Raw genomic sequence first — 25,196 nt, forward strand, 5'->3', positions numbered from 1 at the left:
TCAAAGACATGGCGTTTCTATGAAATTAGATTTTAAGTGCTTTGTAATATAATAACTGATCTAATTTTTCATCGTGGCAGATTTACAGCAGGCCTCGGTCAGCATGGACATGAGAGCGATTCACAGGAAGAGTCTTTGTGCCACATCCCCTTTTCAGTTTTTCATTCAGAATCGGGGATATCTATGTCCACATTGATCCCAGCCACTTTGTGTTTAAATGAGAACCAGGTTCCCCGTCAGAGATGCTTTGTATATATGTTAATGATTTACATTATGGCTATGCTAGATGATTGTATAGTTAAGTTCTCGATCTTGAATTTCCATTGCACTAGTGCTGAGGTTTGCATATAGGTCTGGTTTTATATGACTGATTTATATGGATGAATTTCAATGCTGACGCCTTTTTTAATATAATTTTTTTTTTATTAAACTGGACAGCAATGTTTGCAAGCAGTAATATATAGAAGGCTCAGTGTTTAAAAATTAAAATAAACACATGCGTGACATACTGCTAGTAGTCAGTGAACAATAAACTGGGTAGGTATAGTGATATTACCAAAATCATATATCACGATATAGTCATTTTATTTCACGGTGACAATATATATCAAAATATAGTTATTTTTGCTTTAAATAAGGTCTTAAAGATTTCAAAAATTGTTATACTGTACCATAGAAGTATTATAAATCTTGTCACCAGTGTCAGTATTACCACAAAAAAACAAAAAACAACAACAACTCAAGCTCAATGAAGACAAGTAAGTAGTCAGGAATAAAATAAGAAACTTGACAACCAATAGGACAAAAAAAAAAAAATACAGAGGAACAAATAAATAAGAAATGCTATTGTATAAGGTAATCAAATGAATACAAATGCTGCATTTTTTTTCACTGTGTAAAATAAATATACATTTCTTCTTATTAAAGTTACAGATGTTATTTAGTCAAGAGTCAATGAGAGATTTTCTCTCTTTTGTTGATTAACATGAATGACAGACAGCAGGAATATTAGACTGCTGTTACTTTAAGAGCTGCCGGATCCAATATGCCGCATGTGTTTTCTTTCTCAGCTGTTTGTCTCCACTTAAAACCTAAATTACTGTATTTGCACGGATACTTAAAAAGATGGGCTTTTTGATTGCATTTGAATGGCTTAAAAACATGTTTTTAAACCATAATGCTTAAAAATGCACACTAACAGAAGTTTTCGTGACCATGCCGCAAAACAACATCACGTGAGTGAATAACCAAGATGGAGACTAAAGGCCAAAATCTCTACCGGTTGACAAACTTCTACTGGTCTACCCACCCCTAGTTAATGCATTTTGGCACACAACATGTTTTAAAAACACGAACATAAAAAGAACAAGAAGAAGAAGAAATAATTTGGGATGAGGTTTCAGGTCTTTTATTTTTCACGTTATTCATATGGCTCAGTTTCTGATATTAACAAAAACACTGGAGCAACAATTGAAGCTCAAAATTATAAATTAAGTTTATTTAAAAAATAAACACATCTTCTTCTTAACAACAGGCAGCAATAACATTAATTAGTGGAAGGCCTGTTCATCTAAAACAACTACAAACACTCAAAACTTTAACACTGAGCTACCACTGCACAAACGGTTTGGTAAGACTAACCGGATCAGGCTAGACTAAAAATATTTAGAAAGGAAATAAAAAAGATCTGCAAAGTTAAGAGCTGCCCAAAACACTTAATTGAATTTACAATATGAGGAACTATCTAAAAAAAAACACACACACATCTAAACCATCACACAGTATCAGTATCTGCTGGTGGAGACTGTTCATCTGCAGCGTATAGAAAAAAATAAAAAAATAAATAAAATGATGATTAAATATCATACTTTGACCTCCAAATAACTGATGAAATATGAGGTTAAGTGTAATTAACTGATAATTTCCTCTTTTTTTTTTTAATGCACACTAGAGGTCGACCGATGTGTTTTTCAGGGCTGATGCCGATATCAATTATTAAAGATCAAGTAGACAGATAATTTTGAACCAATATGTCTGGTGTAAAAATGAAAATGAATGTCAATATTAAGAATAATAAGGGCTCTGACAAACACTCTTTAAATGCTTTTAAATTATTTTATCGGCAAATCAGTTGACCGATATGACCGATAACCATAAAATTGCTTAATATCAACAGCGATAATTGGTTGACCTCTAATGCACACTATAAATCTGAATTATAGCCACCTGATGTATTCAACCGAGATAAAGACATCTAACTTGGGCATGAAAAGAAATATATATTGTTTAATGTATACTTAATTGAACATCTTTATAATTACAAGTTTATTATATCTGTACCTAAACTACGCAGACCTCATTAACTGAATGTTTTGTACAATAGATTTTTTACATTATATAATTTAACTGAGACTTTTTTGATTTTAACATCATTCAAAAACAACACAACCAAAAAACTAAAACAAAAAAACGAAATGTTTGCATATGAAGAGGTAAAAGCAGTTTTCAGAATAGTGCAAAAAGTCAGGCATTTACTGAATATTTAGTACATGATTGGCTGCTCTATTGCAGATTCATTTCTGCTCAAATCCTTCTCAATCCACAACATCTCAACTGCCATCTAGTCAAATACACTTTCACAGGTCCACACATAATTACACAACCCTTGAGAGCACTTCAGGCTTTATCTCATGGCTTCAAGCCAAACAACACTGATAACAGACACCTTAAATTAAAAATAAAAACATGCAAATATATCTTAGATTTTAAAAATTACAAGAAAAACTCATGTGACATACAGTCCCTCATAATTACTGATAAAATAATACCAGGGTTGCATTACAGGTAAAAATGGGTGGAAGCATGATCAGTTGTTGTTCTCTTTGGTGGTTATGGTCACAAGTTGTTTGGCAGCTTTGGCGATGTCATAGGCGCACTGGATGACCTGCTGGGTGACCAGCTGCACGTCGGCTGCAGGGCTGCTCTCCAGAAGAGACGCTTTCTTACACTCGCTCTGCAGCCGGTTTGCACTGGACGTTAACAATCGCAAAGAGCTCCTCACCGTCTCAGAGCGTGGTCTCTGGCGAAATACAGAAACAAATATAAACAAAATACTATTTTATAGTTAAGTATAATCACACTTATTGTTCACACTTCAGTATAAAAGTGTGGAGAGAAAGTGCACACCTTGGGGAATAGGGCAGCCATTTCATTCACAGCCACATATATTCTTTCTGCGCAGGGTATAAAGCTATTGAAGGAGAACATGAGAGATACCGTATTAAAAAGACATCAGAGTTTGAAGAGTGGAAAAAGTTAAGATAAACAGAGCAATCAGAGGGTAAAGCTTAAAAGAACTGTTCAATTTTATTTTATTTTCACACAATTTTTGAGCTGATGAATGATAAAACCACTGATAGCCAATCAGAAGTGCTTTAAGAAACTTGAGCATTTAAAGTAGCAGATAAGAAAAAAAACACACCACAAACTAATATAGTAATCGCTCTTGGTGTGAATGGGCCTTATATGTGGACATTTACACTATCATGGAAAATAAAACATTTCCTTAATATTACCGTATACATATAGTTTTGTGTCTTTGCGTCGAATTGTAGAGATTTTATTCCACTCAGACGTATCACAGTTCACAGAAAACTTACAGATATATTAAGAAAATGTGTCTTTCCTTGATTGATTTACAAGTGTTCTAGTAAATGCTGTAAGTGTTACGATTTTTTCATCGCAAAAATCCACACACAGAAAAACATGCAGATCTGTTTGAAACGTTAGTTGTGCAGCAGACATGATGCATCGCCATATATTTTTAATAGGGTAAAATATCTTTCAACAAATTGAGAAATACCTTTAAAATAACTCATTTTATTTTGCAATGAAATACAAACCAGTGCAAAACAGAAGGGCCAAAAGTTAGATGGATGTCAGTAAAAAGCGTTTTCCTAAAAGAAAAACCAAGTGCACCAATGTGAGTTCCTGCAAATAAAGGTGAGCTTTAGAAGACAACGCAAACTGACACAAGCCTTCAGCATAGTAGTAATCATGCCTATTCCATTCATGTTCAGATGAGTGGGTTATGAGGTTATGAAGAGAGAGGTAGAGGTAGACACTGTGCCTGTGAGGCAGGGACAGAGGCCAGAGTACCAGGAGGCAGGGTTGTTGGGGTTGGCTGGGTGGGGAGCTCTTAGGCCGAGGGACTGCGTGGGAGACGGGGGCTTGTCTGCCCAAGGCACCAGTGTGCTGAAACAACCCAGACTGTGTCTAAGTCTGCGGACACTCTCCCTCTGCTCACATGGTGCACTGGTGGGGAAACACACAGATCGGGACCCAAACAGAGCGTGGGCCCCGACAGGACAGACCCCAATGATGAACACGGACAATTGAGAGTAGACAGAAAATGGAGAAGCTGATTCAACGGATGGGAAAGAAGAGATTTGCATAAAAAGACACTTTCCATGAATACGGTACAAAAAGCCTCACTTGAGTCCTCAGAAACAAGTTTGGGGTCAGTAAGACATTTAAAAAAAAAAAATAACTTTGTTTAGCAAGAACAGTGAATTTATAGTGCATACATGTCGAATTTAACATTTACATTACATTTAGTTCCAAAGAAGCAATCCAACCAACAAAAGAACAACAATACAGCAGTGCTGCGATAAGTCTTAGCTACCATTTAATATATATTTTTTATAATAACTTAAAAGAAAACAAGTAGATAGAATAGAATACAAATAGAGAACGCTAGTGTCAGAGGGTACATTTTTTTAATAATAATAAAAAAAAATTCAGATATAAAATGAAGTGACAATGGTAGCGTTAGATATATGTAGATATAGATTATATGCATGTATTATGTTAGATTTCATCTGAAATATCAAAAAATTCCCACACCTAAAAACATTGATTGGACTCTAATGATTTAAAGACATAGTCCACCAAAATATTGTAAATTGTTTCATCACCTTCATGTCATTCCAAACTCTGTGTGACTATTTCTTTAACAGAACATTTTAAAAAAGAAGAAATTTTCAAAAATGTTGGTGACCAAACAGTTTCGGTTCATCGTAACTTTTGTCCCATTGACTTATAACTGTTTGGTCACCAACAATTTTCTAAATATTTTCTCATGTTCTGTAGAATAAGAAAGTCATAAAGGTCGAGGGTGAGTAAAAGAAGAATGTGAATGTTTTGGTGGACTATCCCTTAATTTGTAACCTACTCATGAAATGTGCCAACAATTTGCATGTGAAATAGTTAAATATGTGGCAGAAGTGAACAAAAGGAAGAAAGCAATGAAATGACATCAGATTTTTGCTGCTATATATGATGATGGATAAACGCTGACACTGACGTCCTCTCACCTCTCATGCTTGTTCTCCTGAGCAGCCCTCAGCAGTTCCTGGATGTTCTTGGTGATCTGCTCAGTTTTACAGATGACGTCTTCAGTGCTGGGCAGACTGGGGTCAGGCTCGCTCTCGTGATCGTCCAGCTCAGGTATAGAGCCGCTCTCTCCCATCCAGCCGATGCTGCGCAGACGACATCTTCGGCCAAAGCTACCAGGAGGAAGGAGGCATGCATCATGCTTGATGTCTTAAGAGCATCATCAGTGTGTTTCCTCACTTTACTTGGCTAAAAGCAGATGACTGGCAGTTCTTATTTACAGAGGGAAACAAGGCCGGTTTTGTTTGCCAGCAGGATTTGAGACACAAGTTATTTCAGGTTATAAAAGGGAAACTGGACACATACCCAGAGTCATCCAGATCAGATTCGCTAACCGTGTTATCATAGTCACCATCAGACACACTGCTCTGCTTGTCAAATCTGGAGGCCTAAAGAGAGAGGAAAGGATCCAGTAAAAGAACAGGTGGCACGCAATGAAATCAGCGATGATCGATATGTCTGCTAGTTCATATTAAACTAATTATCAAATTCAAAAATCTGCATTATTGGAATGGTCAGTCAAGTCTAAGCAAGCTCTTAGCATTTATTAGATATTTCAGGCAATATACCAAACCAAAACATTTAAAATAGTGTGCACTGTTCCTTCAATATACTTTTAAAGTCCAGTGGATAGGTCATCTTTTTTTAAACTATGACCAGTTGATGCAAAAACAAAAGAACAACTTTAAACTGAAAGTAGGTCATGGCTCTGATCAGTGTTTTGCTTCACAGTGCAGTAAAGCGTTTGCAGTGAAGATATTTGACAGTCTCACTGAAGCATGATTCACTGTGCTCAAGGATAATGAGGTAATGGGGTCAGATGCCAGCAGCGCTCAGAGTATTGTATCAATTTGTTATCAGGGCAGCACGGTCATGATGCTTGGAGAACCGCCATATGATGTGGAATAATCTAATTACCGTTCCACTGAACACACTCAACTGTGCATCATCTGTGCATCAGCTCGAAACACATCTCCTTGTAGGGATGTAAAAATGCACCAATGCTTTGTGATGTAATGATCTAACAATAAAAATAAATAAACAATAATAATAATTTATAATAGATTATATTCTCAGCTCTAAAAATCCAGATTCTCAACCGTCTTCAGGTGAGGATATACACATTTGTTTAGCGGGAATTTAAAATTGAAATGTTATAAGATTTCAATTTTAAATGAACGCTGATCTTTTGAAATTCCTATTGATCAAAGAATCCTGAAAAATCAAATGCATCGGTGTCCACAGAAATATTGAGTGCAAATTCTTCCAACAATAATAATAATAATAATAATAATAAGACAACATTATTATTATTAATAGTAATATTGTGAAATATAATTACAATTTAAAATAACTGTTTTCTCTTAGAATATAATTCCATAATTCATTTTACTCCTGTGATGGCAAATGCAAATGCAAATGCTTCCAACAATAATAATTGGGGATGCACGATAATATCGGCACAACATCGGTATCGGCCGATAAAAGCTTAAAATGACCATTATCGGTATCGGCCGATATGAATATTTCTGCCGATGAGCCAAACCGATATTCTCCAAGTGAAATAATTGACCTGTTTTTCAGATGTGAATGTCTGTCTACATTTGTAAAATAATAAATTTATGGTAGAATCAGTACAGAAGAGATACATGGATTTCTCTTCAGTAAAATTAAAGTTTAAATTTATCAGTATATATTTGTATATATATCGGTATCGGCCAAAATTATTTAGAAAATATCGGCATATCGAATATCGGCCAAAATCCAATATCGTGCATCCCTAATAATAATAAGACTTATTATTATTATTATTATATTTCTTGAGCAGCAAATCAGAATATTATAATTAATTCTGAAGGAGGACGTGACAATAATGATGCTGAAAATCCAGCTTAGCATCACAGAAAAAAAAGGCAAATTAAAATAAAAAATACTTATTTTTTATGGTAATATTTCACAATATTACAGCATTTGTGATCAAATAAATGGCCTTAGTGAGCATAATATATATATATATATATATATATATATATATATATATATATATATATATAAATAAATATAATGACAGTTAAATGGTATAGTGTATTTAAAAACAATGTGAAAAGTGCTAAACACCCATAAACAGGACTCAAAATGCTCAAACACACAACACAAACACCAATTTAAAAATGACCGCAATTTGCACGCACACACACACACACACACACACACACACACACGTGTAAACAAGCTAAGCCAGCTAATTTACGTATTAATATTTCACAGTTGCATATTCTTCCCAGAGCATGCAGCTTTACAAGACATCCTGAACAGATGTGTGAGCAGCAGCAGTAGCAGCTGAGCAGTGCACCCTGGGAATGAAGACACAAGCCATGAAATGCATGTGCTATCTATGAGAATGATGGTGATGATGAAGACAGGAATACGTATCAGTTGAAAACAGCAGCCCCTGGAGGGTTGATGGAGGGACTGTTCATGCATGGTGATGCGTGGAGCACAACAGGTGTAAGAGGAGAAGTGATGGATGGGAGTAGAGGAGGAGGAGGAGGTGAAGGAGGGTGGAGAGGAGGAGAAGGGTTCCTGCTGCTTCGCTCTGGTCCCTTGAGGAACGTACTTAAGCCTTTGTGTACTCTCATCCAGCAAATGGGATGGAGAGGATGAGGAGGGGAGGAAGGGGAGGGAAGACAAGGCGGCCACAAACACACCCTTTCTCATCTAAAAAAGGGATGCAAATAAAACTTAAGAATGAAAGACGCAAAAATAACTCAAAATATTTTAAACACTTGGCCATAATGGAGAGCCTGGGCTGGAGAACAAGGTGACTTGTAAGATGGCGTGATGTTGTTAACAGTAACAATCTAACAAAATAACAGTCAGTGAAGAGTAATAATTTAGTAACAGGTTAAATTACTTACCATTAATGTAGAAACATAAACTTACAATGATCTGAGTTAATATTAATTCATATAAACATAAGTTTAAAAGTTTGGAGTTAGCAAGATTTTTTTTACGTTTTTGAAAAAGATGTCTTATGTTCACCAAGGCTGCATTTGCTGCTCAATAAAAATATACGTGTCCCTGGAGAACAAAAGCAGTCTTAACTCGCTGGGGTATATTTGTAGCAATAGACAAAAAAAAAACATTGTGTGTGTCAAAATGATACATTTTTCTTTTATGTCAAAAATCATTAGGATATTACGTAAAGATCCTTATCCATGAATATATTTTATAAATTCCCTACCGTAAATATATCCAAACTGCATTTTTGATTAGTATTATGCATATGCTAAGAATTAATTTGGACAAGGTGATTTTCTCAATATTTAGATTTTTTTTGCATCCTCAGATTCCAGATTTTCAAAGTTGTATCTCAGCAAAATATTGTCAAATCGTAAAATAAAAAATACATCAATGGAAACGGTATTTATTCAGCTTTCAGATGATGCATAACTTTACATTTAGAAAAATTGACAATTAAGACTGGTTTTGTGGTCAAGGGTCACATATTATTATTATCAATGTTAAAATCAGTGGTTATGCTTAATATTTTTGTGGAAACTATAATACATCTGTTTTCAATATTCAATAAATAACAGAAAGTTAAAAAGAACAGCATTTATTTGAAAGATAAATTTTTTGTAACACAAAAAAATGAATGCATCATCTAATTTGTTTAAATGCACTCTTTATAAAGGTATCAATATTATTAACAATTATTAATATTAATAATCACTATTAAGCATTAATTTCTTTAAAAAAAAAGAAACTAATATTAGATATGAATTATGAACAATCATAAAGCAATAGTTTTGTAGAGCCCAGCACAAATCCAGAGTTAAATAATAATGACTGATGAATAAAGTTTGAATAGATGCAACATTTACATGCAGTGAGAAAAAAATCAGTGTCATTCAAATTCAGTAAAAGCGATGCAGAGCCATAGGGTTAAACCATTTTTAATATCAACATTCAAAAGGTCAGTCAAAAAATTAAGGAAGTGAAATAGGAACTTGCACTGTACAAAGACAATAGAAAATAAAATACTGGGCATTTTACATCAAGAACATATTGAATTTTGAGAGCTAGAGTGACATGCACAAAATATATTTTTATGGTTTAAAACAAAAACACAACAACAATGTTTTTTCCACTGTGGAAAGGTTGTCTCCCTAAATACATTTTTAATACTTAAAAATAGGTTTAAAATTAGGTACACTGACTAAAGCATATTCAATTACTCACTTTTTCTCTGGTACAACATTATCGGTCACACTGTAATAAAATTGCTCAGTACACCTTTTTCCTTAGAGCTTGAAATGAAAAATAAAAATCTATGTACAAACCAATTCACATAAAGCAATGAGACTGTGTGACTTATGCACTTAAAGTTGGCCATAAAGACATGTTTTGTAACTCCCAAATGACTCATGAAACTAAAACAGGAAGCAGAAAATATGGTGAAATAGCTGCAATGCGAGTTAACAGGATGCAAAGTGAAGTAATATGTTGTGTAAAAGTGTATTTTGGAAACTCTCATAAAGCACAGAGAATTGGAAACGCATGCTGCAACATTTAAAAAGCAAGGTGAAGAAAAAGAAGGAGAGGAGGCGAGAGGCAGGTTTTTACTTACATAGGTTGGGAAGGGTTGCAGGGTGGGGAAGGTCTCCTCAGGATAAGGGGTCTCTCCCTTGGGGAGAAAGGGCTTCAGAGCAGAGCCGGTTTCACACATAGACATGGGGCGGCTCGTCTGTGCAGAGAGACGGCGTTTCAGGGCAGAGGAGGAGGAAGAGGAGGAAGAGGAGGAGGGGCTGGAGGGATTGGGGTGGTCAGGGCCGCCGGGGGCCTGATAGGGCTGATGAGTGGAGACCTGGCGTCTGAGAGAGCTGTTCTCACTTTGCAGAGACTGCAGCTGAAGAGAAACACGAGTAAGCCAGAGAAACGCAGAGAAAAGCAGAAACTGTAGCAAAGCTTAGCTTACAGGAAATAAATGATGTTCAGTTCGAAAATCCTCACCATGAGTGTTGCCTGCTTCAGGCCTACAGAATTTTATACTAGCCACTAAAAAAAAATGCCTTTTCCATTTAAAAAAGTAATTCACTAATAATTGTGTGGATTACTGTAGAACTTTTCATGAAAAAGGTTCTCCTAATGCATATACGAGTTGTTATTCAAAGAAACCTCACAGCTCCATTGCATATGAAATATATTTAAATGAAATTTTCATCTTAACACTAATGCAAGGCCAACCCAGAGTATGTGCATTTTTGTGTATGTGTGGTTTCAGTTGTTACATACATTTTCTCGTAAATTTAGAATAAATTTTAGTACAAACCATTTTTGCGAATCATGATTAGTTACGGAAATATTTGTATTGAGATTTTATGCACACGTTTATTATTATTATTTATTTTTTTTGGTACTCATAGCTTCTAATACTTAGTTTGATGGAATAGCTTTCAAATCTGGCCTATGAGAAATCAATATAATTAATGCACGTGCTGTCAAACTATTAATCACGATTAATTGCATCCAAAATAAAAGGTTTTGTTTACACAGAATGTGTGTGTGTACGGTGTATATTTATGTTTATTTATAAATACACACATGCATGTATATATTTAAGATAAATATGTTGTGTTTATATATTCAATATATTTATATATAATATAAATTTTATGAACATAAATATATACGTGTAAATACATGTAAGGGTTTTTAAAATATATGATGTATGTGTGTGTGTATTTATATATACATAATATATATATACACACAGTACACACACACATATATTATGTAAACTAAAACTTTTATTTTGGATGCAATTATCGCAATTAATAGTTTGACAGCACTAATTAGCATAATATCAAAGGATTTCTGCTGTATGAAACTGCAGGTGTAATAAAAATCAATTTACAAATTAAAATAAATGTTCAATTATAAATAACACAAAATAAAGTTGTACATATATATTAATACCAGATTAAAATGTTCTATGAAACAATACATTCATTTAGATCTAACTTTTGTAATTAAGAACAATTATGACGAAAGATCATTCTAATCTTATGGGGAACATTGAGAAAACCATTAAATGGAGTTGCTCAATAAAACAAAACTTCTCAACATCAAAAAAAAAAGTCCAGTTTAGCATGCAGGAGCAGGCAGATGCAATGTCTAGACATGCACACAGAACAAGCGCAAGTTAGACGTGACTACGAATCTACAGGGAGAGAGAAAGAGATTCAGAGAGAAGCCAAAGAGCTCAAGCAGACACGCTGGCAAGGATCAGAAAGGAAATGCAGAGCTAACAAAAGAGCCTGAAGATGTCACTCATGATAATATGATTCTGGCCATATCTGTTTTCACCCAGTCAGATGTGCAACGAATGTAAAGCCACACAGTTTTATCCCACAGATGTCACAAAGGTCTAAATTTTCAAATCACAAAATAGTATCCATCTTTTTTTGTGGGGAACACATATAATCCAAAACCACTTTCACCTCATTTTCAATATATTTTATGCAAAAAGTTAAAAAACACAACGAAACTAGTAACATGTTCTTTTATGAGAGGACTGAACAGTCAAAATCATCCATAACCAATTCTTTGAAGTACACTAATCACCACTTTTAACTAGAATTAAATGAGGAATTCTTTAAATGCAGGGCCATTTAGGGACTGCCCTCATTTTAAAATATCACTAAACAGTTACAGTGGATTTATGCATTTCTACTGTATATTAAACACTTGTGAGCAAATTCACTCCCAACTAAATTATAATTGATCATCCTAGATTTGTCAATGTGAAATAGTAGGAAATGATGACAGTAAAGGCTCCAAAATCAATTAATAATCAATTTACATTAAATCAATAATTTTACCTCTGATTTGTATACTGGAAACCCATGCATAATGCACATACATATATAACACAGTTAAATTAAAATGAGTCATGCTGTTGCAAGAGCCAACTTCTAAATAAGGTTTGTGGTTAGGGAGGTTAGCATGCCAACTAATCATCGAATGGCAAACCGTCAGTATGTTTCGGTTTCACGTCTCTAATACTGTACGTCTTTTCCAGTAGTTTAGAGGTAAAGGTCATGCTGGTTATCTGAACACTTGCAGTGGTTACTACAGTTTTATTTTGACATCAGCATTCCAGAGGATTTTAAGAATCGTTATCCTTGTCAATTTTGCCGTCTCGCGTGCGAGAAGAGGTGCGTGTGTAGGGGTTAGAGACCAGGGCCTTCAGTGCTCACGGCTGAGTCTCTGGTACCTTTTTCTGCATCAATCTCAGCTCCTCACTCAGATTACTATTGGCCTTCATCAGTTCCTGAATTTTGGCTTCAGAGGCTGAAAGCGCATTTTTTACCTCCAGGAACTCCTGCACAGAAATCGGTCCATCGGACAGATCAGAGTCCAGACTCTGAGGAGAGAAGTAGAAGAGAGCCGACATGTGCGTATCGACGCTGTGATGGCAAGAACGGCACAAGACTAAGTTCCTCATGCTTTACAGGTCTACCTTAGCTCGGTCTGCTTTGCCCACTCGTAAATCAGTGTCCGTGTCCTCATCAGACGCCACACTGTCATAGTCTGGCTGGTCCATTTCCTGGCTTTCACTTCCATGACGGCTACCTACGCTTTTGAAGAACACCTCAACATTGTCTGTGAAGACGTAGACACAACAACCATGAAACATCAACAAGGGCTTTAAAAGAAATCAACGACTAATGAATGCATGCTCTACCTTTAGGACTTGAGACTGAAGTCCCCTGCTGGCGTCGCTTTGCATCACTTAGAATATCAATCACGAGTGTGGCAAATTCATGAGCGTTAAACCTTGCCAGCTTTTGTCTTCCCTGTAAAAGACATTCAGTGATGATTTTATTGTATTTTAATTATCTGAACAACTAGCTGGTCTTTACATCACTTGGTAACCAGAGATTCAGTGCTGAGAAAAACATTACAGTGATCCAACATGTAAACGACACGAGTCACGACTCCAGTCCAGTTTAATCGAAACCTTCTTGATATTTACACATATAAGCAGCAATAAAAACATACTGCAAGTTTAAAAACTCAAAACTAACTCTCCAGTTTAACATAACCATTCTGAAACGTCCAGGGATCTCATTTATAAACATTGCATACGCACAAAATGGGCATAATATATGCGTACGCAATTTTCCATGCACATATTGTGATTTATAAAAAAAATTATTTGGCATAAATAAGGACACACCGTACAAACATTATAAACCATGCATACAAACTCCTTTTCATAGAGTGAGAAAAGTAATGAAAACAGAGTTTAAAATCGTTGTTTACTTCATGTCGATATACACATTCTTTACATTAAATATTCCACTCGCATTAAAGTAGATTAACACTGACATTTTTATATAATTGTCAATTATATAATTTCATTAACAATAAACATTAAATGTTATTTTTTTAATGACAGCAAGGAGTGCAATAGGTGCACAATAATTAATCTTCCACTAAAATAGCTAGAATGTTTATTTATCAGCAAAACTGCATTCATTTAATATGAAATAATTGAAATTCTATTTGGCCAGTGTAAAAGAATGAGATCATCTAAAATATATCTGAGAACTACTTTAAACAATTTTTTTTCTAAAACATAGCAAGGATACTATTTCCCTACTGTCTCTGTGTTAAACATGTTGTCACGTGCATGGGAATTCGCATGGAAATGATATGCAGATGAGGTTATGCATAGTAAAACAAGGTGTTGTAAGCTCCATATATGGTTATTTCGGGGAGGAGTCGAGGTGGAGATGCACATTCGCACAATCTTCCCCTGACTGGAATTTACATAGAGATTTTTGTGCAGGTTCTGGCGTATGCATGGTTTTATAGATCTAAAAACTTTTGGGTGTACGCAAAATCTAGCTTTTGTGCCTACGTAAAATTTTAGGATGAAATCTATGGAAAGTTTTATAAATGAGACCCCAGATTTTAAACTCTTCGTAAAAAAAAAAAGAAACATAATGACTCCTATAATGATAGCAATCAATCACGCAACTTTTCACTTCACAAGTTGTTAACTGTGATGTGGATTACTTGTGAATTACTGTGATGTTTTTATCAGCTGTTTAAACTCTCATTCTGACGGCACCCATTCACTGCAGAGGATCCACCGGTGAGCAAGTCAAGCAAAGCTAAATTTCTCCAAACCTCAGAAAATGTTTCCTTTTTAGGAGAACTATTTCTTGACTATGCCTTAAAATAACAATGCATGAAGGTTCCCACCTGGATGTAGAAACTACTAAAGTACATTTATAGGAATGTCTTTAATTTTATTGTTGAATGTGGATAGCTTATTACAAAATCGCAGCTTTCCCAGTAAGGTGTCGGTGCGTTAAAAGACAACTCCTCGAAAAAACGAAAAAAAAATGCATTATATGCTAAATCTAACGTTTGTAGTTTGGTTCTAAGCATCAGTGCGTGACAGTTTTGATTAATTTTGTGACTTCTGTTTCCACATTCGTCTGGCACATTTAAGCTTGTCGCTCTTCTAGCTGCAAACACTGCATAAAAGGTGTTATATCAAATGTCACATGTCAAAGTGCAATATCTTTATTTCCTGTTAAAAGGGCTTTAGTGAAAGCATTGCAACTTTCTGTTCAGAACTTGCCTGGTTTCGTGTTGAGGAGTACTCTGGGTTTACAGGAAGGAAAGGCACAAATGTTGTCTCCGTTACCAAGGTGCTGTGGTTCTGAGTGGCCAGCCAAACTGCACCAGATACAAAGAAAGTGCTCATCAAAGCTTGCACTCGTATGACTACATTTCCTGAGTCAGTTCGTTGCATTGTGTTTATTAAATGCACATCATCTGACCTGCATCTGTCTCTCTTCGATCCACTTCATCGTACACATCCATCGCCAGTTCCTCAAACAAATGATCACTGAGCTGCAATGATATTGGAAGGGTTGCATCACTCATCTGTGCCTACAATGGCTGTAAAACTGTATTAAGGCATGGCTGGAGCAAGTAAAGACGCAGTCTTTTGTATTAATGACTGGCAATGATAACATATCAACCGCTTAACATAATAAAGCATGAGTTTATTATTTCACTACAAAAAAGCTACGATGAATGTGGAGGGCCTGATGTATTGCTTAAAGTGAAATAAAAGAAATATAAAGATGACTCACGGACTGCAGCTTTCTTTTTGCAGCTTTTTGCGAACTTGGTTAACTCCAGACTGCTATAAAGGGGAAAAAAATGTAGAATAATATTAGTTTTCTTTAGATAGCATTATTATAAAAGACTGTAATGATCAAAAAAAAAGTGAAATAAAATTCTCAATTGATATTCTCCGTGTAAAATACTTCTTTCTCATCAAAGACAGCAAAAAAAAAAAAAAAAAATGGCAAGATATTAATGTTAAATTATGTGAACCTTAAAAACCTGTTTGGATCACTGTTTGGACAAAACTATTAAAACGGCAACATCAAAGAGGGGCGAATGTTTTCAGCGGTGTCAAAATAAAAGTCTGACGCATCTCCTTGAACAATTTAGCAGAGATTTGAAAAATGCCAAATATTGGCCTTGGCAATATATCAGCCAACCACTAATTCAATGATCAAAACATGATTAAGCACATCCCAAAATACTCCTCTAGAAGAAACTTCTATAAAATTGGCCCCAATTCACACAGGAAAACATCAGAATGCATTAGATTGTTCCTACCTATCCGCCATCTGTGGTATAATGAAATGCTGTCCATTCTTGTGGTCTGAAAAACAGAATGTATTGACATGGTTTAACATTTTCAATTGACAATCCACTGATAAAGATGCACACTAAAGCAATAAAACGCCCCTTTAGCTGACTCCAACATCACTGCGCTAATTCAATTGAGCCTTTTGGCACTCTGAATGCCATAACACATTAAAGTAAGAGTGTGCTATAAATTGGCTTGATCAGCGTCTGCAGCTGGATATCAAAACATCAGTTCTCATCATGATAGCACACCATCGCTCTGTGCTCTGACTCACCAGGCTTCCGCCCACAGAGATAGAAGGCCAGCCTGTCTGTGAGCTCATACTGTATTTCCACCAGTCTGTCTGCCAGGTCCTGATGGCCAGCTTGCCTGAATGAATATAAACAACACAATGACGTTATGACACATGGGGTTTTATTTTTGAACTTTAGGGTACTGTGCCAAATCCTGCCCTCAGTGGTCACGGTCCTTCTCACAGCCTTAATAAAATATGTACCATTAATTAATGACAGAGTTGTTGTTGTTACCTAAAATTAAACTATTAAAATGGTAATTTTTTGGTAATTGAAATAGTACTGAAACAAAGTAAAATATATAGATTTGACTACATTTTATATATATATATATATATATATATATATAGAGAGAGAGAGAGAGAGAGAGAGAGAGAGAGTTTCAGTTGAAGTACTAAAAAATATTAGCACATAAAATAAGCAAAATGATATTTTTCAAATAAAACTGAAAATATAAAATTTAAGATAATTTCAAATACTAATACATTTTATTCTAGTATATAAATAATACTAGAGTAAGACTGCCATGGACTTGAAGCGATCGTTTATTTCTGTCATATTTACCTACCCTAATGTCTTTCCAAACCTGTATTTTTTTTAATTTTTTTATGGCATAAAAAAAACAACATTTAGCAAACTATTGTTTCTTATTGTGTTTTTTTTGTCAATACAGTGGAAGTCACCAACATTCTTCAAAATATCGTTTTCGTGTTCAACAGAAGATAAAAAGCCATACAGTTTTGGAATGAAATATAGCTGAGTAAGTAATGACAGAATTTTATTTGTGGATGGACTATCCCTTTTATCTTGATATTTGTCGGTGAAGGCCACGTGACAAATCCATGACAAGTATTCATTTTAATCACCACATTGACTATATAGGAAAGAGTCAATAAATACAGATTTCAATGCCGAAGTGGGTTTTGATCATTAATGCATTAGGAATTGATTACCTTGCATAGTGGATGGGCGTTTTGCCGCTGGAGTCAGGAGCACCAGGGTCTGCCCCGTAAACACAGAGAAGCTCAGCCTGGCACACTTGGCCTGCTTTAGCTGCGATGTGCAGCGGGGTGTTCCCTTTCTCCTGTTCAAAGGAGTGCAGAACCATTACAAATGAGTAGTATGTTTGGAAAGCATGACTGAATATAATAACATTAAGGTGAGATCAGAGGTTTTTACCGGGTGGAAGTAATTGGCTTGAGCCCCAAGCGACAGTAACCGCAAACAAGTCTCAAGATTGCCGGTTCTAACGCTGGAGTGAAGTTGCTAAAGAATCAAATACAATGTACGTCAATAGAGACATTACAACAAGACTGATAGAAGACAGATGCATCAGATGAGAACAATAATGCATGTCAAGTCTGAAAAAATGTACCATAATGAATGCATCAAATATTTGAAAGGACTGAATAACAGAAATATCAACCATAAATGTGGGGCATGTTCATGTCGGACTGGGATGGGATGGGACACCATACTTGGCCACTCTTAACTTCACTTTCACACTATTATACAGGTAGCTCTTTCCTTACCTTGCTTAGATCAGCAGCTGCTGTACTGTCATCATCTCGACACGGTAAACGATGGACGAAAGCCAGCATTTCATACTTTGATTTGACAAACTCGGTTTTGTTAGGGCTTTTTGGGTGAGAGAAATAATGGAGTTATTAGAAAGAGCAAGTTAAGTTTTTTTGAACTCTCTTATGCTCACCATTGATTCATAAAAAAATACAGTGAAAACCGTAACATTCTGAAACATTTTCACTTAAAATATATGTGTGTTTTATTGTATTTTAAAATAAAATGTATTAATAGAATGGAAAAGCTGAATTTTCAGCATCATTATTCCAGGCTTCAGTTTTCTGCTCAAAAAACATATTGTATTATTATCAAAGTTTAAAACATTTGTGCTGCTTAATATTTTCCAGGTTAATTTTAAGCATTTATTTGAAACTGAAATAATCTATAACATTTAAAATGACTTTACTGTCACTTTTGATCAATTTGATGCATAATTTCTGAATAAAGTATTGATTTCTTTCAAAAATATGGATTTTACTGACCCAAAGTTTTGAATGGAGGTGCATACCAAACAAACACATTTCTATTATGTTTTTTATTACTCACTGGACTTTATCCTGAGGATTGGGTTTGCGTTTCCCGCTGGTGATGGATGACGGGTCCATCAGAGTGTGCTCCCATATTGCATTAGCACCATTGTTGTATAATGTCTGAACCATCTGTGAATGAGAAAGAAATTGAAGACATACATCACAAGACAAAATTCATTATGACAGCATGCTCCTTTAAATATGCTTTGTGAGTCACACTCTGTGTTGGAAGGCCCTCCAGTGAAGTCGCACACCAATAAACCATTCTTTCAACCAAAAAAGGCTCCACTGATGGATAAAAAAACCCAGAACTGTACTAAGTATGTGGAAAAATGCACTACACAAGGACAAATAAAGATGAGACTCCTTCTCAAGTTGTTTCACATCCATGAGACTTTGATTAATCTTCAGAACACAAATTGAGATATTTTTATTAACACCTAAAAGAAGTTTATTTATATCTATTTAATGTTCAGTAGTGTAAGTTGCCATGGTGGCAAAACCCGCTCAAAACCAACCCATCTTCTTGAGGCCAAAAACGTAAGAGTTTGCTTAAACTAAACGCAAACTTACTTGGGTAAAAACATGAGAGCGGTTTCATGCTACAGGCCACTGGAGACCACAACTTACAAGGTCACTGTCAACAGAAGCCTTGGGCAGAGATATGATCGCTTTATATGATAAACAGATTTACTTTAGGCTTTCATTTACATCTAGAGTGTGAGTGTGTGTGTGAGTGTGTGTGTGAATGTGTGAGTGTGAGTGTGAGTGATTAAAAAACTCAATTAAACCTGACGAATTATTATGGGTTTGGACATGAGCAAAGTGAGCAAATGATGACATTTATGTATGTCTTTGAAATTTCATTCAATCAGTTTTCTCTATTTATAGCCTATTTTATTATTTTAATTTTTACTTTGTGATAATGAAATTAATTAGATTTTATTTTATATTTTGGCAAAATGTACTTGGTGGACACTTTTCAATAATAAAATGGATAATCAATTTATCATGTTAATTATCATTTGCTTAAATCAAATTTGGGATATAATTATCTTCTGATCAGTAAACTTAGTTTTAACCATCGATCTAGAGCTGGGACACTTGTTTCCAGCATCAAACAAGTACTCAACTAGTTTTACACCATGTATAGGGCAATTAGTTATACAGCATATATATAAGTGGACCAAAGTTAGAGATTGAGAAAGATTAAAAATCTACCAACAATACTATACACATCAACATCAGCCACAACATCGTTTTATATTAACGATTTAGTTCATGCAACTTACGGTCAAGTAGCAAACCTTTAGTAACATGTGCATTGTTTTATTTACTTGTTTTTGACATATTTGACCAAACTACAAACTTTCCACTGATACATACGAGAAAGGGATATTCACTCGATAAGTTCGTGTATCTGTGCCACCATGCACTCAATCCACTCGTGCACATCAGCTATACAGGTGTTAATACTGAATGTTTAACATTATATTAAAAACTATGTACTTCATCCATAATACTGTAACTCCGTTCTGCTCTCTGTTGTTGGTGTTTTTTAGACTGGACACGACACTGTTCACATGCTGTGTGGTGTTGGCGTTTAACGAGAACGAGTACAAAAGCGCAGTAACCCCTAATTACTCTAATGTTGTGAATTCTCGGATGAAGTAGGGTGTCATTGGTGCACACTTGTCTGAGAGTTGAGCTCACCTGTAGCTGGGTGGGCGGCCAGGGTGTGTTGGACAAATGGCGCACTTGTGAGTTGTGGCGGCCCAGACTGCGATGAACACCGCAGCACTCATCACATATCAGAACTCCTCTGTTCACAGACGCCCAGCGAGGATCTAAGGGATCCCAAGAAAATCAACAGATTCACAGGAAGTAAACAACAGTGTGTCTCAGCAGCGTGTTGTTCCCTAGTCGATACACACAATAACACTAATGGAGCTTTTTGGCTGGTGCATGAGAATGAAAACAGAAACACAATACTTTAAAAAGGCAGATGCAAGGAAGATGCTTGTTACAAGAATGCATTGAAGAAAATTAACTAAAATGCACTTGTCTAATGCCAAACCTAATTCAAATAGTGCGCAATCAAATCAACATGAAATGTGACACATTTATACTTCTGGAATTGGTTATATTTTGAACTTACATTTTTTATAATGTTAAGAATCATCAGAAATGTGAAACTAGAAAACATGTCTTGATCAAGGTTATTACAGTTAACTAGAACCGTAAAAAAATATAGTTACCTGAAATAAAATAAACCATCAATGAAATGAAATAAGATATTACAATATTAAAAACTTATTTTACTTCAGCTAGTTGCCAAAGAAACACGTCTGTTATGTTTTATTTACTTTAACATGATGTACACTGAGATACAAAAAATAATTAACACCATAAAAAAATAAAAAAAACATTATAGTTATATATATATTATATATTAATATAAATAACAAATAAATAAATTATATATATATATATATACATATATACATAATTTATTTATATGTTATTTATATTAATTATATTGTTAATTATTTTTATTTTTTTGTATTTACATATACATATACATATACACACACACAGATTATATATATATATATATATATATATATATATATATATATATATATATATATATATATATATATATATATATATATATATATATATATATATATATATATATATATATATATATATAAAACACTATAATCATAATAGTACCAAAATCCCACTAAAATAACTCTTGATTTCATGGCAGATTCATTTGCATTAAAAATAAATGTTTACTGTAAAATTCACTTTTTTTATTATTTAAAGTATTTATTTATGTTCCACTATAATAGTCTGATTAACCATTACTGGTCACAGAGATGCACAACAAATGTAATCATGAGCGTTTGATGTTAAAAATGTAGTATCAATATGCATGTGATGTAATGTATGACGAAAACAAAATGCGGTGCTGAGTTCTTCCTTATAAGGTCACAGTAGCAAGGGTTGAATGTCATGCTTTTCTGTACAGCTACACACACTAACTTCCTCTTACATATACATGCCTCAAACCACAACAAATGCTAAGCAGCTGAGCTTTACTTCCAGGGTACGAGCAGGTGACTGGGAAACACTGCAAAGCTTTACTTTCACTACCTTATTCGAGATTATTCGAGTAGATCATCTACTGCAGTGCAATTATGTGTAAAAACTGGTTTAACTTCAGATTATACATCAAGTTAAAACCCAATACGGTAACAAAAAACATCTAATCAGTATTGAAAAATGAAATTGAAATTACCTGTACTGCATATAAATAAAATAAAATGCATTGGCTGCATGGCTGAAAATGATTTTTAAAGTATTTTTAAAAGCATAAGCAACAGCAGAAGATGCAGCCTAACACATGCAACAAACACAAGGCTAAATTGCAGTGGTGTTATCACTTACTAAGCACATCATATGGTTAGTTGTAAACTGCAACCCATTTTTAGGATACAGCCCACCAGTTGGCCCAAGCTTTTGATTGCTCAGAGATCGCCCACTAGTACACTAGACAAACTCAACGACCCAGAGACAGAATCACTGCTGATACATTAACACTTGTCACTGGCACTCGTCCTTCATGGGCGCCCCATACCAAGCCAGTTTTTAATAGAATATGTTATGTTCTCATTCCATCACTGAGTCATGATGCCCAATCAGTGAAAGTGGGGCCAACCACACTGGAGCTATGACTAATGTGTCTGAGCAGCCCAAGACGTGTTCATATTTGACACATCATACCCCCCCCCACCCCCCACTTTTCCTAAGGGCAGATTCTGGCCAACTTGTGATTTCACTTCCTTCAGAAACAACGATGTGAGTCAGCGCTCTCGTGTGTCAGAATTCCCCAAGAACAGAGAGTTTTGAGGATTTAATTCCATGCTGATTACAGGCAAATGCTTTTTCTAATTAAATGTTGATTTAAGTTTTTATATTCTTCTTGGGATTATTAAAATTTGAGGCAAAAATGCTGAATTATTAAATTATTATACATTTTTACATTTATTTATTTTGTTGAAACGGTGCAAAACTCTGTGATTTTTGGTGCATTTGCTAAATAAACAAAAACTGTATATTTTTAGAAAAGGATCAATGCTATTAAAAACAGTCACACCTGTGATCTTTGCGATCAAAAAAAAAATCACTGGCATTGAAAATGAATGCAAAATACAAAAAATAAATTTTGTTTTTATTTATTTTTTTGGAGGAGGGGGGGTTACAATCTACAAATCAGCCCTAATAAAGTAGTTATTGATCATGTCTGAACAACAAAATGCCAAACCCAATAAAAGTAAGTAATTATGTCTGAAAATACTCTTAGCAACTAGGAAATACATAAAAGGTATAAATATATTTATACAGAAATATTTATTTCTCCCACCACATGGCCCCAATCTGCCTTCTATGCATTAGATTTTAAATCTAATGCTCTATTGCTCTGTTTCTAACTTAAACAATGTATTAGGCTGTTAGAAAAATTATTTAATTATTTGTATTATTTTAGATAGGAATAATTATATTTATTAACATACCAAATGTTACTAAAAAATAATACATTCATTTGCTTTAAAAAAAGGTTACAATTATTTTCTTCAGTCTATTTTGACCTCAGAGGATTGCAAATCCAATTCTTATTCCCTAACTTAAGTGAGGAAAGCTAGAGGGATAAATCTAGACTAAAACACATAATTTTACTGCGTCAGGTGGGAAGGCTATTAAAGATGCCCACACTTCAGAAGTCAAGAACCAATTAGGGTTTCCACGCCTGCGTGAGGAACATATGATACCACCATTGCATCAGTCTGACAGAAACATAGGCTATCTAAATTAAAAACTGATCCACTGATAAGCAGAGAACAGCCTAGAAGCAAAAGTCACTTCCCTTCAAACACAGGAAGTATCAAACAACAGCTGCAGAGAGGCCAAGGGCTAGAATCAAGCACCTGGCACAATCATCATCATCCTCCCTCCCTCTCCTTTTCTTTCTCTTCAAACCAAGGGTTCCTCTCTTCCCCATCAAGTGCTGCAGAGGCCAAAATGAAACCAAGTGCTGAATGATTCAAAATATTTACCCTAACAACAACTGCCCAATGATACTGACACATCTGGTGACTGAAGCCTATCTAATCAAGGGGAATCAATAGAGAAAACCGAACAATGCAACATAAACAAAACACAGGACAAAAAACTAACAGTGCTTCATAGTTCAAGCACCAAAATAGATCTCTCTTAAATACAGTACATTTCTTAAATTAATATAGATAGACAAAGCAATATAGGGTTTATGAAATTTTTCTCTATTCATGTCTGCAATTAAATAAATGCATGGTTCGTCTCATTTATAGTCTTTGGAGGTCAAAACTCTGACACAGTTTTTCATCGTATATTGAGGACAACAATATTATTTGATGTTTTATTTATTTCTTCAGCCTCTCAGAAGTCAGGGCACTGCATGTGTTGTTTAGGGTCACTTGCTAGTAATAAATAGCATTATGTACATTATGTAAGTGACCCTAACCAAAACATGCACTGCCCTGACTTCTCAAACATAAATAAAATGCCACCATTAAGTAAACTTACATCATCAAGAATCAAGATATTGTAGATGCTTTAACCGGGAATACAGCTTGAGGATCAATAGAGTACATTTACCCAAAATAAAATAGAATATGGTTTGACTGAGCATCATTTGAAGCTGAAAACACCCGTATTGAGTCAACACTGCATGCAGAGAGGCTCTGTCACGAAACCTACTGAGCTGCCAGCGTGCAACATTTCTGGCTATGTGTTTCTGATGTCTAGGTAGACAGCTTAATAGGTTAATGGTAATTTAACCAGTGGCAATGGATCATTATACTCCAAAACACATACATGTATCAATCATTCATATATATATTCAGTTAGCGTCAAAAAATGCGAATCATACATTTGCATTGTTAAATATTATCTTTCAGACACTTAATTCAGTAATATCAATTCTATTTTACCCGGAATATACTCACCAGAACTGCTACAGTCCGCACAAACTTCGCTATTTCGCAGCCGTTTCGACATCCTTGTCTCCGGGAACCTTGGTATTACCATGTAACTTAACGTTATTATCGACCCAGAATCGTCCACGGATCAATTTAAAGCATGTACAGCTTTGACATGATGACGGAATCCTTTTAAAAGTGTTTTATCACTCGTTTCCGAATAACACGCGCATACGGAGGAGTTAAATGTGTGTGCATGCATCTGCACCGCCTGCTCTATGTGAAATAATGTATGTCTGGCTTTAGCTTGAAATTAGGACAGATGAGTCAGGCAGAGGAGCCTCTGTCATGATGCATTAAAAACTACACTACGGAAATGCTTGCCAGCAACCCATCAGATCGCAGAAGAGTGCCATCTGCCCTCCCAGACCACACATTTGAGTTTACACGGACGATAAATCAGCTCTCTAGCGCTGCCTGACAACACAGTGGACAGACGGGTCAATGCGACGCGTAACACATTTGATCCATTTATTTATCTATTCACAGG

General features: G+C 35.1%; 1 pseudogene; it reads right to left on the reverse strand.

Moving 5' to 3' along the window:
* Positions 1-1,470: 1,470 nt before the first annotated feature.
* LOC113048999 (ARF GTPase-activating protein GIT2-like) lies at positions 1,471-25,116 on the reverse strand (annotated as a pseudogene).
* Between the last annotated feature and the right edge of the window lie 80 nt (positions 25,117-25,196).

The sequence above is a fragment of the Carassius auratus genome, chromosome 30, assembly GCF_003368295.1.
Source record: "Carassius auratus strain Wakin chromosome 30, ASM336829v1, whole genome shotgun sequence".
NCBI classification, from domain to species: domain Eukaryota; kingdom Metazoa; phylum Chordata; class Actinopteri; order Cypriniformes; family Cyprinidae; genus Carassius; species Carassius auratus.